The following is a 13,026-nucleotide window of genomic DNA, read 5'->3' on the forward strand; positions in this document are numbered from 1 at the left end:
AATATTTGGACTTCAGGATTTCCATTTTAGACTGTGTGACTTCACCTGGTTATAATTTGCATTTTACTGAGAGAGTCAGCAGAGCACTAACTTACCCATTTGGAGACATTACCTCATCAATCCTCCCTTGTGGTCCTTTGGGAGAGATGAGGTCAGGTGTGCTAGGGAAGAGAAAGCAGAAATCAGGCTTTTCTTTTAGGAACGCGACTCTGAGGTGTGGGTCCCTGTTGAGAAAGGGACGTGGGCTCCTGAGTCCATGGCGGGGCTCCTGCACCTGGGAACCAGCAGGGGAGTAGCTCCACTAATTCAGCACACCCCCTGTTTCTGATCCATGCAGTGGATCCAAGGGACCTTCTGGGGGGAGTTCTAGTCTTTGTCTTTCTCTTCCCTCCCAATTTCTTTCATTGCTCAGCATATCCCGAAGGCTTTTTGAATTTAGCTCAAAATACGTAAACTATCTTGTTTGGTCCCCCAAATGTCAACCTGTGGTGTTCGATCTCTATCCACATTGTAAAGTTTTCATCACGTGGATGATATTTTATAATTCCTGCCATTACTCACAGCACCTGCCTAGCACAGTGCAACACCTGCCCACCTCCGCCTACCTCATCCCTCTCTATCCCTTCACCCAGCAGTATTTTTCTGATTTGTGCTTACTGCTTAGTGTGTGCTTCCCCCCACTAGAATGTAACTTCCTGAAAGGCAGGAACTTTTTCTGTGTTGTTCATTGCTGCATCCCAAGTGCCTGGCAGATAGGAGGGCCTCAATAAGTATTCATTGAAGGAAAGAACTAATATTTATGGGAGGAGCTCAGTAAAGGCATGGTTATATATTTTTGTTATTACTGATTGTTGGGGGCTGGCTCTCCAGTTACTCTGCTCTGAATCTTTTTTTTCCTGCATTCAAAGTGACCAAGCAAAAGATCACAATTGATGACTTTGGGTTTACAGAGATGATGAGAGCATTTTAAATGGAGAATAGATGGAGAGCAGAGAAACAGCTGAATTTCATACTGAGAGAAGATATATTTCCTGGCGTTGAAGAGAGCGTTTCATACCAAACAACTTAGAAAAATGTACCATCTAATACAGGGTCCAGGGAGAGGGTCACTGAAATGCAAATAGGAATAAAGCACTTTGCATTTCCTTAGACAGAGAATCCCAGCACAAGCTGAACCCTAGATGAGGAAACAGGGGTACAAAGAGATGAAGTCGTTTACTCAAAGTCACACAGTGAAATAATGTCTGAGCTGACTTTTGTCAATGCAGTATACTAAGTACTCTTGAAGCAGTATTTACTTAAACATAAATCTACCGGGACCCCATAGCTAGTAAGCTTCCAAAGTTCCTTGGAATCCCAGAAGTTCCTTAGCTAGTTTTACAGTCAGCGATCATGTAGAATCAAGTGCAGCATTTTGTACAGATTCTGGTTATATAGCTCAAATCAGGTTATGGCTTGGTTGAAGTAAATGAGGCAAACCTTATAGGAAGACAAAAGTTCCTAATATTACAGAACACCTAAGGACAAATCCATCTGCTTCAGTAGAACTAGGATTGCCTACAGCCCTGTGAGTATGCAAATCATCACCCTGGCAGAGGAGGGAGTGGAGGGAGTGCTTCAGGGTCTGCACTTTGTGGCTGTCTTTTGAAAAGCTGAAAAGGGTTAGAATCAGGGACTTGCTACCGGGCTGACAGCTTGAGTGCTGCTTCTTGATACGGAGCAGGGCTGGACTGCAGTGCACTTCACCCGCGTGGGCTAGAAACTAGGCGTAATGCATGTCTTCTCTACTCAGCTCGTGGTCATCCCTGCCTGTAGCATGGCTTTCTGACTGCCTCTCCTCCTTGGTTGTGTGTGTGTGGACAGAGTAATGCTGGAGAGAATCCAAGCAGTTTAGAAACAAATTAAAACCCTTCCAACAATTTGAAGCAAGTTGATGCTCTTTGTATTCATACAGTACCTGTATTACAGAAATATTAACTTTGACATTGTAAATTCACTCAGGAATAGACTACTTAGAAATACATCACTCTTGGGCTTCCCTGGTGGCGCAGTGGTTGAGAGTCCGCCTGCCGATGCAGGGGACACGAGTTCGTGCCCCGGTCCGGGAAGATCCCACATGCCGCGGAGCGGCTGGGCCCGTGAGCCATGGCCGCTGAACCTGCGTGTCCGGAGCATGTGCTCCGCAACGGGAGAGGCCACAACAGTGAGAGGCCCGCGTACCGCAAAAAAAGGAAATCATTCTTATTGGGACAAAAGTAGTGATGAGGTACTGCTTGTTACCACCTGTACGTTGTTCCTTCTTTCTCCTCTACCCTCATTCTTTTATCCATCCTTTTCTCTTGATCCCACCATCCTCCTGGCCTTCTCCCTCTCTCCCTTTCTTCCCCCCTTTCCCTTTTCTCCCACCTGGGTCTCAGGCCTGCCAGGGACCTTCACAGCCAACCTAGTTCTCTCATCAGCAGATGGAACTGAAAAGAGACAGAGGTTCCCAGCCCTTCCACAGTTGTCAAGATGTTCTTCAATATGGTAATTTCTCTTTATTCAAATAGAATATTTAAGGCCGAGGTTTCCTGTGCTGCTGTAACAAATTACCACAAATCCAGTGGCTTAAAACAACGCAAATTTATTATCTTATTTCTGGAAGTAAAGCAGTCCTAAAAATCAAGGTATCAGCAGGGCTGAGTTCTTCTGGAGAATCTATAACTTTGCCTTTTCCAGCTTCTAGAGGCCACCAGCATTCCTTGGCTCCTGGTCCCTTCAAGGCCAGTAGTATAGCATCTTCAAATCTCTCTCTCTCTCCCTCTCCTCACCCCCCCATCTCCCTCCCTCCCCCCTCCTCTGGTTCCATCATCACTTGTCCTTCTCTGACCCTCTTTCCTTCTTCTTATAAGGACCTTTGTGATTATATTGGGTCTACTAGGACAATCCAGGATAATCCATCTCAAAACTTTTAATCACATCTGAAAAGTCCCTTTTACATGCCACATGAACTTCTTTGGGGATATTATTATTGTTGTTATTATTTTACTACAGCTCTGAAGCCAGTAACCCCAGAAGTAAGTTACTGGCTTGAACATTCTCATTCAAAGAACAAGCAGCTTTAGGTCGTTTTGTGGGAATGAGCTCAGTTTCCAAAAACAAAACAAATAAAACACATAGGCAGGGAATTCCCTGGCTGTCCAGTGGCTAGGACTCCAAGCTTCCACTGCAGGGGGCATGAGTTCAACCTCTGGTAGGGGAACTAAGATCCCGCATGCTGCATGGAGTGGCCAAAAATATATATAAATAAACAAATTTTTAAAAAACACATAGGCAGAGACTTACCCAGAGGTAGGGCTGTAGTTGCTTCTGGATGAATTTCAGCCTCACAGTGGTTTGACTTGGGGAAAGCTGAAGCAGTAGCATAGGCAACAGAGCTTTGGAATAAACTGGACTCAGGGTTTGAAGTCCAGCTCTGGCACTTACTATGGGAATTTAGGTGCGTTTGCTTAACTCTAAAATGGGGATGATAATTCTTCCCTCATGTGGTTGGAGGACTAGGTTAAATTATGTATGTAATATACATAATATGGTACCTGGCACTTAAAGGATGCTTCATAAAAGTTATTTCCTTTAACTCTTTCCTCAGTGATTAGACTAAAGGTCAAGAATGTAATTACAATGTGGCCAAAAGTAATTAGGCTGAGATGTAATCAAATGGATGTTGAGCAATGGAATTTTAAAATAAAATCAGAGGAGACACCCACACAGTCCAGTGGGAACTGACAGAAATCTGTTTCTTCTCATCTGGCTTCAGTCTAATTACATTTTATGCCTCTACATTGAATGACGATATGGAATGGAAAACTTGACCTGTCTCACGTCTATACCTAAAGAATTGTAGAAATATAATCAAATTTCTCTCATTCTCAAATTTGACAGAAACGTACCATATAAGGATTCAACGGGTCTTTAGGTCCCATCCAGAACACCTCCCAACACATGTCAGCACCTTGTCTTTACTTAAACACTTTCCACACTGGGAAGGTCACTTTTGAAATAGCTCATTGCAATGTTGGCTAGTTCTTATTCGAAAGTTCCTCTTTAGTTTTAGCCAGGAAACTGCTTCCCCAGAGGTTCTATCTTTTGAGTCTAATTCTGCCCTCTAAACTTACAAAAACCTGATACAATTTTCACAATAACAATCCAACAGATGCACCCGTTCTGAGTTTTTTCTTTTCCAAGTTAGAATCCCAAAGTTTCTAAAGCCATTTGTCCCTTACTATTCTTTTTGGGTCTTTCCAGATCTTCTGGTTGTCTTCTTTTACTGTACTCTAATTTATTAGCATCTCCCCTAAAATAAGTCTCCCCTAAAATATTCTAAACAGAATATTCCAGATGTGGACATATTCATGCACAGAATGCTGAAGCTTATATTTTCTGTTGGATCTGCATTATATTTCCGTTAATGAAGTCTGATTTCATCCGTTTTTTAAAAAAGTAGTCTCATAATACTGTCATTTGGCTTATTCTGAGTTGGCAGTCAGTCCAATCAAGAGATGCTTTGCAAACAAGCCTTTGTTTTCCCCCATCCTTACCTGCCCAATTGATTCATTATAATATTTGCTGTACAGATAATGTCATGAAAAGACTGCTAAAAATGAAATAAGTGACCTACAATCTTACTAGGCCCACATCAGCAATTTTTAATTGTCCAAGTTCCTCTCTAGTCCCTGCTCATAGGCTTATACACATTTTATATAGTTTTCAGCATAGCCTAGACAATTTTTCATATCCTGACTGTGAAGGCTAACATATTAACATTTTTCCAAGCTACTATATTATTTTTTATAATTATACTTTAAAATAGCTGCACTAAGTTCCACAGTAAGATATACCATATTTACTCACCCCCTCTCTGTCTCAGACCTTGAGGTGGTTCTATCATTGCATGTAAAATGGTTTCTTTGGGGGGGATTTTACGATAATCCTGAAATCAAATGACTTTTTGGACCACAATCAAGAGTTTATGTTTCTCTATTTAAGATTTGCTCCTTTTTAAAATTTTCTTCCTTGTCTAGACTTTTGTGGGACCACTTCTCCAATCTCCCTCCCCTTTGCTCTTCACATCCTCTTTCAATTCAGAACAAATATAATACAGAGAGAAGTAAGACAAGACTCTGAGATTTTAAGCTTTAATATCCATATTAATTCCTCCAGTGAGTTCGTAACCCTCTCACCCTGACACAACAACCTCTCTAAGTGCCAGCCTGAGAACTCCCGTTTCAGGGGCAGTTAGGAAATCCATCCCTGCCCTGAACTGTTCCTTTCTTGCTGGCAAGCTGATGCCTGCAATTAATGGAGGCTAAATTTCTAAGTTCCCTGGGAGCAGACTCTACGTTGCTTTCACTTACGGTATTCCAACTTAGTCATGGAAGGCTTTCAGTGAATATTTCTTAGGAGAAGGAATGAAAGAATATAATTAAAGATAAGACAACAGTTTAATCCAGCCTCGGGGAGATACTACTTCATTCACACTAATGAGTAAATTGCTGGTATTAGATTGTTCCCCGGGCACAGGTTTTACTACGAGAAAGAAAGGGCATGAAGCACTCCAGTCCTGCTTGAGAGAAGATAGTAATGGACTTGAGACACTTGAAACAAGAACACTGTAATTTTTTTCCAGGACCAGCCTTGGGCTTTATAAACTCAGACTATTGCATGGGATGCTTTGTGACCTTCTGTAATTTCGGATTTGCCCTTTTAACTTGCACTGATGCTAACAAACAACAGACCTGGCCTTTGCTGTTACTACAGAACAGCAAATGTCTGGGGAGTGGGGATGGAGGTGAGGAAGACATTGGAAAATAGTGAAGACTTGATAGGATATATATTGAGCTCTACCACGTCTTTACTAAAGAGCTAGCTGAGGCGCAGATGAAGATTGCTATTCTTTTCTGGTATTCCTCACTCAAGTCAAGGCCTGACCTAGGTAAGAAGGAATATTAGAGTCACCAACAGAGTGAGTTTGCCTAGAATTCTCCTGGCTTTAATACTGAGAGTTCCGTGTCCCTGGAGCCGCTCAGCTCCAGACTCACTGGGATAGTTGCCCCCCTTCGTCCAAGAGCTGCCAGCAGTCTTGATTGGATCCTCTGAGAATTCATTGAAAAAGGGCAAAATAGCCCCAGCTCACAGGACCTCTCTCTGGTTTTTGGCCCTGCCCCTTGGCAATGACCTATGGAAGGAAGCCCTGCCCCCTCTGTTCGGGCTGAATCAAAGTTCTACATGTTGTGACCTAACAAGTTGTGCCAATAGAAACTCCGCTATCCAAACTTGTACAGACCTGTCAGCGTGTCAACTCCAACATCTTTGGAGCCTAGATAGATATTTCTAGAAAACCATCTAAAATCATCTAGAAAATCTAGAATCATCTAGAAAATCATAAGCTCAACTGCAGATTAACTCATTAATATTCCCATTCAGATGTGTATGGGGAAGTTTAGCAAACCATCACTTAGAACAGTGTTCTGAAATTAGAGGACAGCAGATTGGAATATTTTGAGGGGGCCAGGGCAATAAGGAAATCTGGCAGTGGTGCTCTATCTAGTTAATGCCTTGGTGGCACTTCCTGTCTAACCAGAGCAGGAAGAGGCATGGTGTCCTTTGGAAGAGAGTACCAATTATTTATAATCCAACTTTTGATTTGTGCTACTTCTATTTAGTTTCCAGAAAGGAGACACTCTCCAAGTTACCACCTCAGACCTTGAACGTTCATATGATTAGTCAGACACTGATTTTCCTCTTGGCACTGTACAGCTGCATCTGGGTCTGCCTCTGCATCTGGGTCTCATTCACTAGACCACCACCAAACACCTCCTGGTGCCAGACTTATGTCTTTATCTTCTTCTCTTTTTCCCTTCCACTCTTGCTTTTTCACAGATCAATTCATTCCTTTTTCTATACACACATGCTCTTTTTAAACTTCTTTTCTCCTTTGCCCTTATTTAGAGGTACCACAGGAAAATCTTTCTTCTGACATATTACCCTCTCTTTCCCTTCCCGTGTTCCTTTTATGGGTATATACACTCATGTGTGTGTGTATGTACACCTGTGTGCATGCATGCACACACACACACACCCATATATCTATATCCTCACAGATTGCTGATATATACCTGTTTGAAGTAAAAAGGATGGTCAGAGATTTTACATTAAACATAATAAAGACTCAGGACCTTCCATTTCTAGACCACTTGAAAGTGCTCAGAAGATTTCCTTTAAAATTCTTACAGGACAGGAATAAAGACGAAGACATAGAGAATGGACTTGAGGACATGGGGAGGGGGAAGGGTAAGCTGTGACGAAGTGAGAGAGTGACATGGAATATATACACTACCAAATGGAAAACAGATAGCTAGTGGGAAGCAGCCACATAGCCCAGGGAGATCAGCTCGTTGCCTTGTGACCACCTAGAGGGGTGGGAGGGAGGGAGACACAAGAGGGAGGAGATATGGGGACATATGTATATGTATAACTGATTCACTTTGTTATAAAGCAGAAACTAACACACCATTGTAAAGCAACTATACTCCAACAAAGATGTTAAAAACTTCTTACAAAAATATCTATCTGCCCTTTTATTGTTCACTAATTTAACCAGCTTTCCTCGAGTACTAGTATTCAACATAAATAGAAGAAAATAATTTCCTACCCATTTTTTTCTTATTTTCTTTTTTTTTTTTACTTTTAAAATATGATAGCTAACATTATAACAGCACCCTTTTCTAGTTTTCATCATAAATCTAAGGATATGCAGCAATATTGTGTGTTGAACAAGGTTTTCTGGACTATGTGGAAATATGAACACCATTTTCTTAGGAATGACTAGAAACCAAGGGAAACCAGGTGGTGAGGTGGCTTATAGAAGGGGACTAAGTGTCTGAGACAATAAAAGCCAAAAGCACATCATGTTTTGAGCTGCATCTTTTATTTGTTAGGGGAGGGGCCTCAGAAATCTTTAAGAGAGACCTGGAACCTGCATGTGCTTGGAAATACAGCAGAGGGACCCAGTATATTCTGGCAACTTCTATCATATGCCAGTGAGTTCTGGCCTGAGACCATCACTGAGTGTTGGACGACAAGGATGTAAACCCTGTGTGAGCAGGAGGTGTTCAGAATGTGGGTCTGCACGCAGGCTCACTGAATCCAGGGCCATAAGAAAGGAAGGCACATTGGTCTTGCCCCTGAAGCAGGATCTGCTTGCCTGGGGCCCTGACTGCTGGAATGGGGAGGACATCTCTGGGCCATCTGAGTTCCAAACAGTGGATCTCAATGGCATTTGTATGCCAGAGACTTCTTACATTTTACAAAGGTCTTTTTATTAATTCACATGGCAAACCTGTAAAACATAGCCATTATCGCTATTTATAGATGCTGAGTAATTTGCCCAAGTTAATAGTATATTTGACTTCTTTCTCTCCCTCAGCTCCAAAAATCAAAGCCCTGTTGATTTTCCTTCAACATGCTGCTCACTCCTTGCACCCTTGTCATTCCACTGCTACCCACCTTGTTCCAACCCTGTGGCATTTCATGCCTACACCTCTGCAGTAGCCTCCTGACCACCCTCTGTGCTCCAGCCTGCCTCGGCTTCAGTAGATCCAGATATCATTGCTAGGGTTCCATGTCGGATTCATCAACACAATGCTGCTTTAACTACATCACTTCCCTATTCAAATCGTCAATGACATCCCCATCCCTCTATGGGATAAGGACCAAAACCTTCAGCCTGACAGTCAAGGTCTTCCATGGTATTTCCTCAGCCTACTCTCGGAGTCTTAGTTCCCCTTGCCCTGCATGACAAACTCCTACCTTCCTTGTACCCTACACAACACTTGCACTGCACATTCACACATCTACTTATAGTGTGGCCCCACCTGCAATTCTGCCTCTTCTCCCCTCTCTTCATCTAAATCTGTGCAGCTCAGACCTCACCTTTTGGTAGAAAGCCACACTTAGGGTCTGTACCAGCCCTGAGCTATGAATCATGTAGATCTGGGTGACATCTCTTTCCTTTCTGTTTAATATTGTTCCTTTACTCTTTACAGTTATTAACTTTTCATGAATTTCCCCATTTTTCATGTTTCCTCAGTTATATAAGCAGCTTGGAGGCAAGAATCATGTTTTCTACTATTTTGATGTTGCAAGGTATCTTGAAATATTAATCTTTGTGCTTTTGTTTTCCTCTTGTCCTTGCAAGTGAATTTCCCCCTCTCAGGCAGAGGCATCTACACTGCTTCGGGAAAAAAAAAAAATGGGAGTAAGAGAAAAGCAGGAAACTGTTAATGTTTCAGATTTCTTTTTTTCCTTAACTTTCAAAACAGAGTTTTTTGAGAATCAAATGGGGGAGTCTGAGGGCTTTATACCATACCCAGGGTTTATGCCATAACGATGGAATTGGAAAGAGAATGAGGCATACTCCCCATGGTCTACTTAGCTGATGGAGGCCTGAATCTGCCTCGAGATTTTTCTGAGACTTAGTCAAAATATTTCCCATAGACACCTTCTGCCAATGCTCTGGTCCAGGATGCTCATGACAACATCAGCCTGGAAAAAAGGAGGAGGGCTTTGAGACCCCGGAGGAGATGGAAGTGGACAAGGAAAAGCCCAGCACTAGGAATTGGGAAGACAGACAATGGGAAACTCCTCTCTGTTATCTTCTGTATCGTATCTGTGCTCTCCAAGATGGCAGCCACTAGCCACACGTGGCCGTTAAGTATTGATACCTGAAATGTGGCAAAGGCGACAAAGAAATTGAATTGCAGTAGGCACATGTGACTAGTGGATACTGTATTGAAGAGAGCAGCTCTAGAGCACTTAACCACGGTCTGTCTGATTCCAATGGCTCACAGAGTCCAGCACCATTCCTGATACATAAGAGGCACTCAACAAATATTTCTAGAATGAATGAATGACACACATTATAAAAGCAATAAATGTGTGTTGACCCCTGGTTCAAGATAGACCTGAAGCCTCATGGCTTCAATATTCTCTGTTCTACTGATCATATATATATATAGAAGCTACTGCAGCTTACTCCATACAAAAAACTTTATAGGGATTGATTTTTTGAGGGGTGCATAATTCCCAAACTATTTACATCAGCAGATAGCTAGCTATTGAGCCTGACAAGCACTGTACTGCTTTGAATCTGAAAGCACCTAGACCATGCTTGCCAGAGCTTCAAATGACCATCTCTGTAACACCTGGAAGGGAACTTGGGTAACATGCTTTTTCACTTCTCCCAGTTGAGTTTAGTGTTGTTTTATATTATATTTGTAATTTGACTGTGCCAGGCCTTACCAACCTGTGGATAAATAGATATGGTCATATTGATATTCAGATCACAGCAGCTGTAGCACTTCAACCCCTCTCTAGGTTTTTCTGGTGTTCTTACCGTTGTTTCTACTGCTGTCTTGTAAGAGAACGCTCTAGAAATAGGAACAGCTGGCTTTTCCTTGGAGCTGCTCCAAGCCCACAAAGGGCCCAGGCTCCAAAGTGGTCCAGCGCTGACCTCTTCTTTTCTTCCTGGGCCCCGAAGCAAGTCACTTATGCTCTGAGTCCCATTATGGGTTTTGCTTTTGTTTTTTTATTTGTTTCAATGAGCATCAATCTTTCAGTTTCTGGCCCTCCGCACTCCTTTGGGGATCAAAACCAGTTCACTAGGCAGAAGGACTAAGCTGAATTAGATAATCAACAAATAATTATGGATTCTATTATGTGTAAAAGTTCTATTTTTTAAAATGAGTAGATTTTAAGTGAGTAGACTTAATTTTAAAATTAAGTAGACTTAATATACTATAATGTTTAATGTCCAGACATCTTGCTGTACTCCCATCTTCCATGTCCCTTTCCTTCATCTAGAAAACCTGAAACTCCTGTGCATCCCAGTTCATGGAGAGGTAGCCGTAAGGATCACCGATTACACAAGCAGCCAGACTCTGAAACCCAGCTTCAGCTCCGCTGGGAATAATCATTCTTTTAACCCACAGGTTGTCAGACCTCAGTGTGTATCAGAATCACCTGGAGGGCTTATTAAACACAGATTGCTGGGCTCCACCTACAAAGTTTCTGATTTAGTAGGTCTTGGGTGGGACCCAAGAATTTGCATTTCTGACAAGTTCCCAGGTGATGCTGATGCTGAAAACACACTTGAAGAACCACTGCCTTGATCATTTGATGATTAGCTTTCTGGATAAAGAGCTTATGGATGCATGACAGTCCTCCAACTTCACTTCATCTTAGTTTTTACTTGCTCTAAAACATTAATCAATAAAGACCTTTCTTGACTGAATCCAAGAAGATAACAAGTTTGGAACATGATGAGAATTCTCAATACCTTCATTCTCTGTTCTAAAAAAAATTATCAGTTTGTTTAGGGTTTTTATAAGCTTTTGGTTTATATGTGGCAGAGAGCAGTGAATCACTGGGGAGTCAGGACATTGAGTAATTTAAGTAAATCTTACTGTAATCTCACTGAAAACACTTGACTAATTAGGTGGGCTAATACATCTGCTGTATGTATGAGCCCATAGAAATGGGTCCACTGCCAGATGGAGATTGTTATTCTAATTATGTAATATAAATTATTCCCCCCAAAAGGTCAAACAGAATATGACTCCTGTGCTTTTCATTATTTAGGTGAAATTTCCCCAAAGCCACAAAACATTTTCTCAGTTCAATTAATCCATTAAAAAATCCAGTTATCTTACAGATGTTTTATCCACATGACTTTAAAAGGTCAGCTGGATGACATTTTCAGTATCACCAGATGTTTTGCTGTCAGGAGAGCATAGCTTCACTTGAAATGTTTTGCAAACCTAGAGCTTTCTCTGTGCTTAATCACCCTTCTGGTCAATAAATTCTACTTTCAGTGACCAAATTTCACTGTTGAAATTTAAACTCATTTCTTCTTGTTTCTATCTTGTATAGTAGGAACGAGCAATACTGTTAGTTATCTATTGGTAATTACTCTTAATTTATTTGAAAACAGCTAGTCACTCTTTATCTTTTTCTTTTTCATACAAAATTACCTCCAACCCTTTTATTTATTTATTTTTAAAAATTAATTAATTAATTAATTTTTGGCTGCGTTGGGTCTTCGTTGCTGCACTCTGGGGGCTCTCTCTAGTTTCGGCCGGCAGGGGCTACTCTTCTTTGTGGTGCGTGGGCTTCTCATTGCAGTGGCTTCTCTTGTTGTGGAGCACTAGGCACGTGGGCTTCAGTAGTTGTGGCACTCAGGCTCAGTAGTTGTGGCTCTCAGGCTCTAGAGCGCAGGCTCAGTAGTTGTGGCGCATGGGCTGAGCTGCTCTGCGGCATGTGGGATCCTCCCAGACCAGGGCTCAAACTCGTGTCCCCTGCATTGGCAAGTGGACTCTCAACCACTGAGCCACCAGGGAAGCCCCTCCAACCCTTTAAAAATCTTCCTTCATAGATCCTAATTTCAACTGCACGTATATTGGCCTGATGGTGTCCCACAGATCACAGCTGCTCTCTTCACATTTTTTCACTGTTTTTCTGCTTCATTTTGGATATTTTTATTATTGTGTCTTCAAAAACATTGAAATTTTCAGTGTCTAGTCTTCTCTTAATCCCAAACAGTGTATTTTTCATTTCACGTGTTGGATTGTTTTGTTTTGGTTTTTTTTGTCATTCATTTGGGTCTTTTTATATCTTCCATTTTTCTTGACCTCATCGTCTTATTTTTCTTTACCTTCTTAAACATTTGCAGCATATTTACAATAGCTGTTCTAACTTTTTTTTTTTTTTTTAGATTCTTATCTGCTAGTTCCATTCTCTCTGTCTTCTGGATCTGTTTCTACTGATTGAGTTCTCTCCTGGTTTTAGGTCTATTTCCTACTTCTTTACATGCCTGTTAATTTCTTATTGGATGTTAGACTTTGTGACTTTTACATTATTGATTGTTGGATTTTGTGGTATTTTTTCAAATAGTGGTGGATTTTGCTCTGGCACTCAATTAATTTACTTGGA

This window comes from Kogia breviceps, chromosome 4, assembly GCF_026419965.1.
Source record: "Kogia breviceps isolate mKogBre1 chromosome 4, mKogBre1 haplotype 1, whole genome shotgun sequence".
Classification (NCBI taxonomy): Eukaryota; Metazoa; Chordata; class Mammalia; order Artiodactyla; family Physeteridae; genus Kogia; species Kogia breviceps.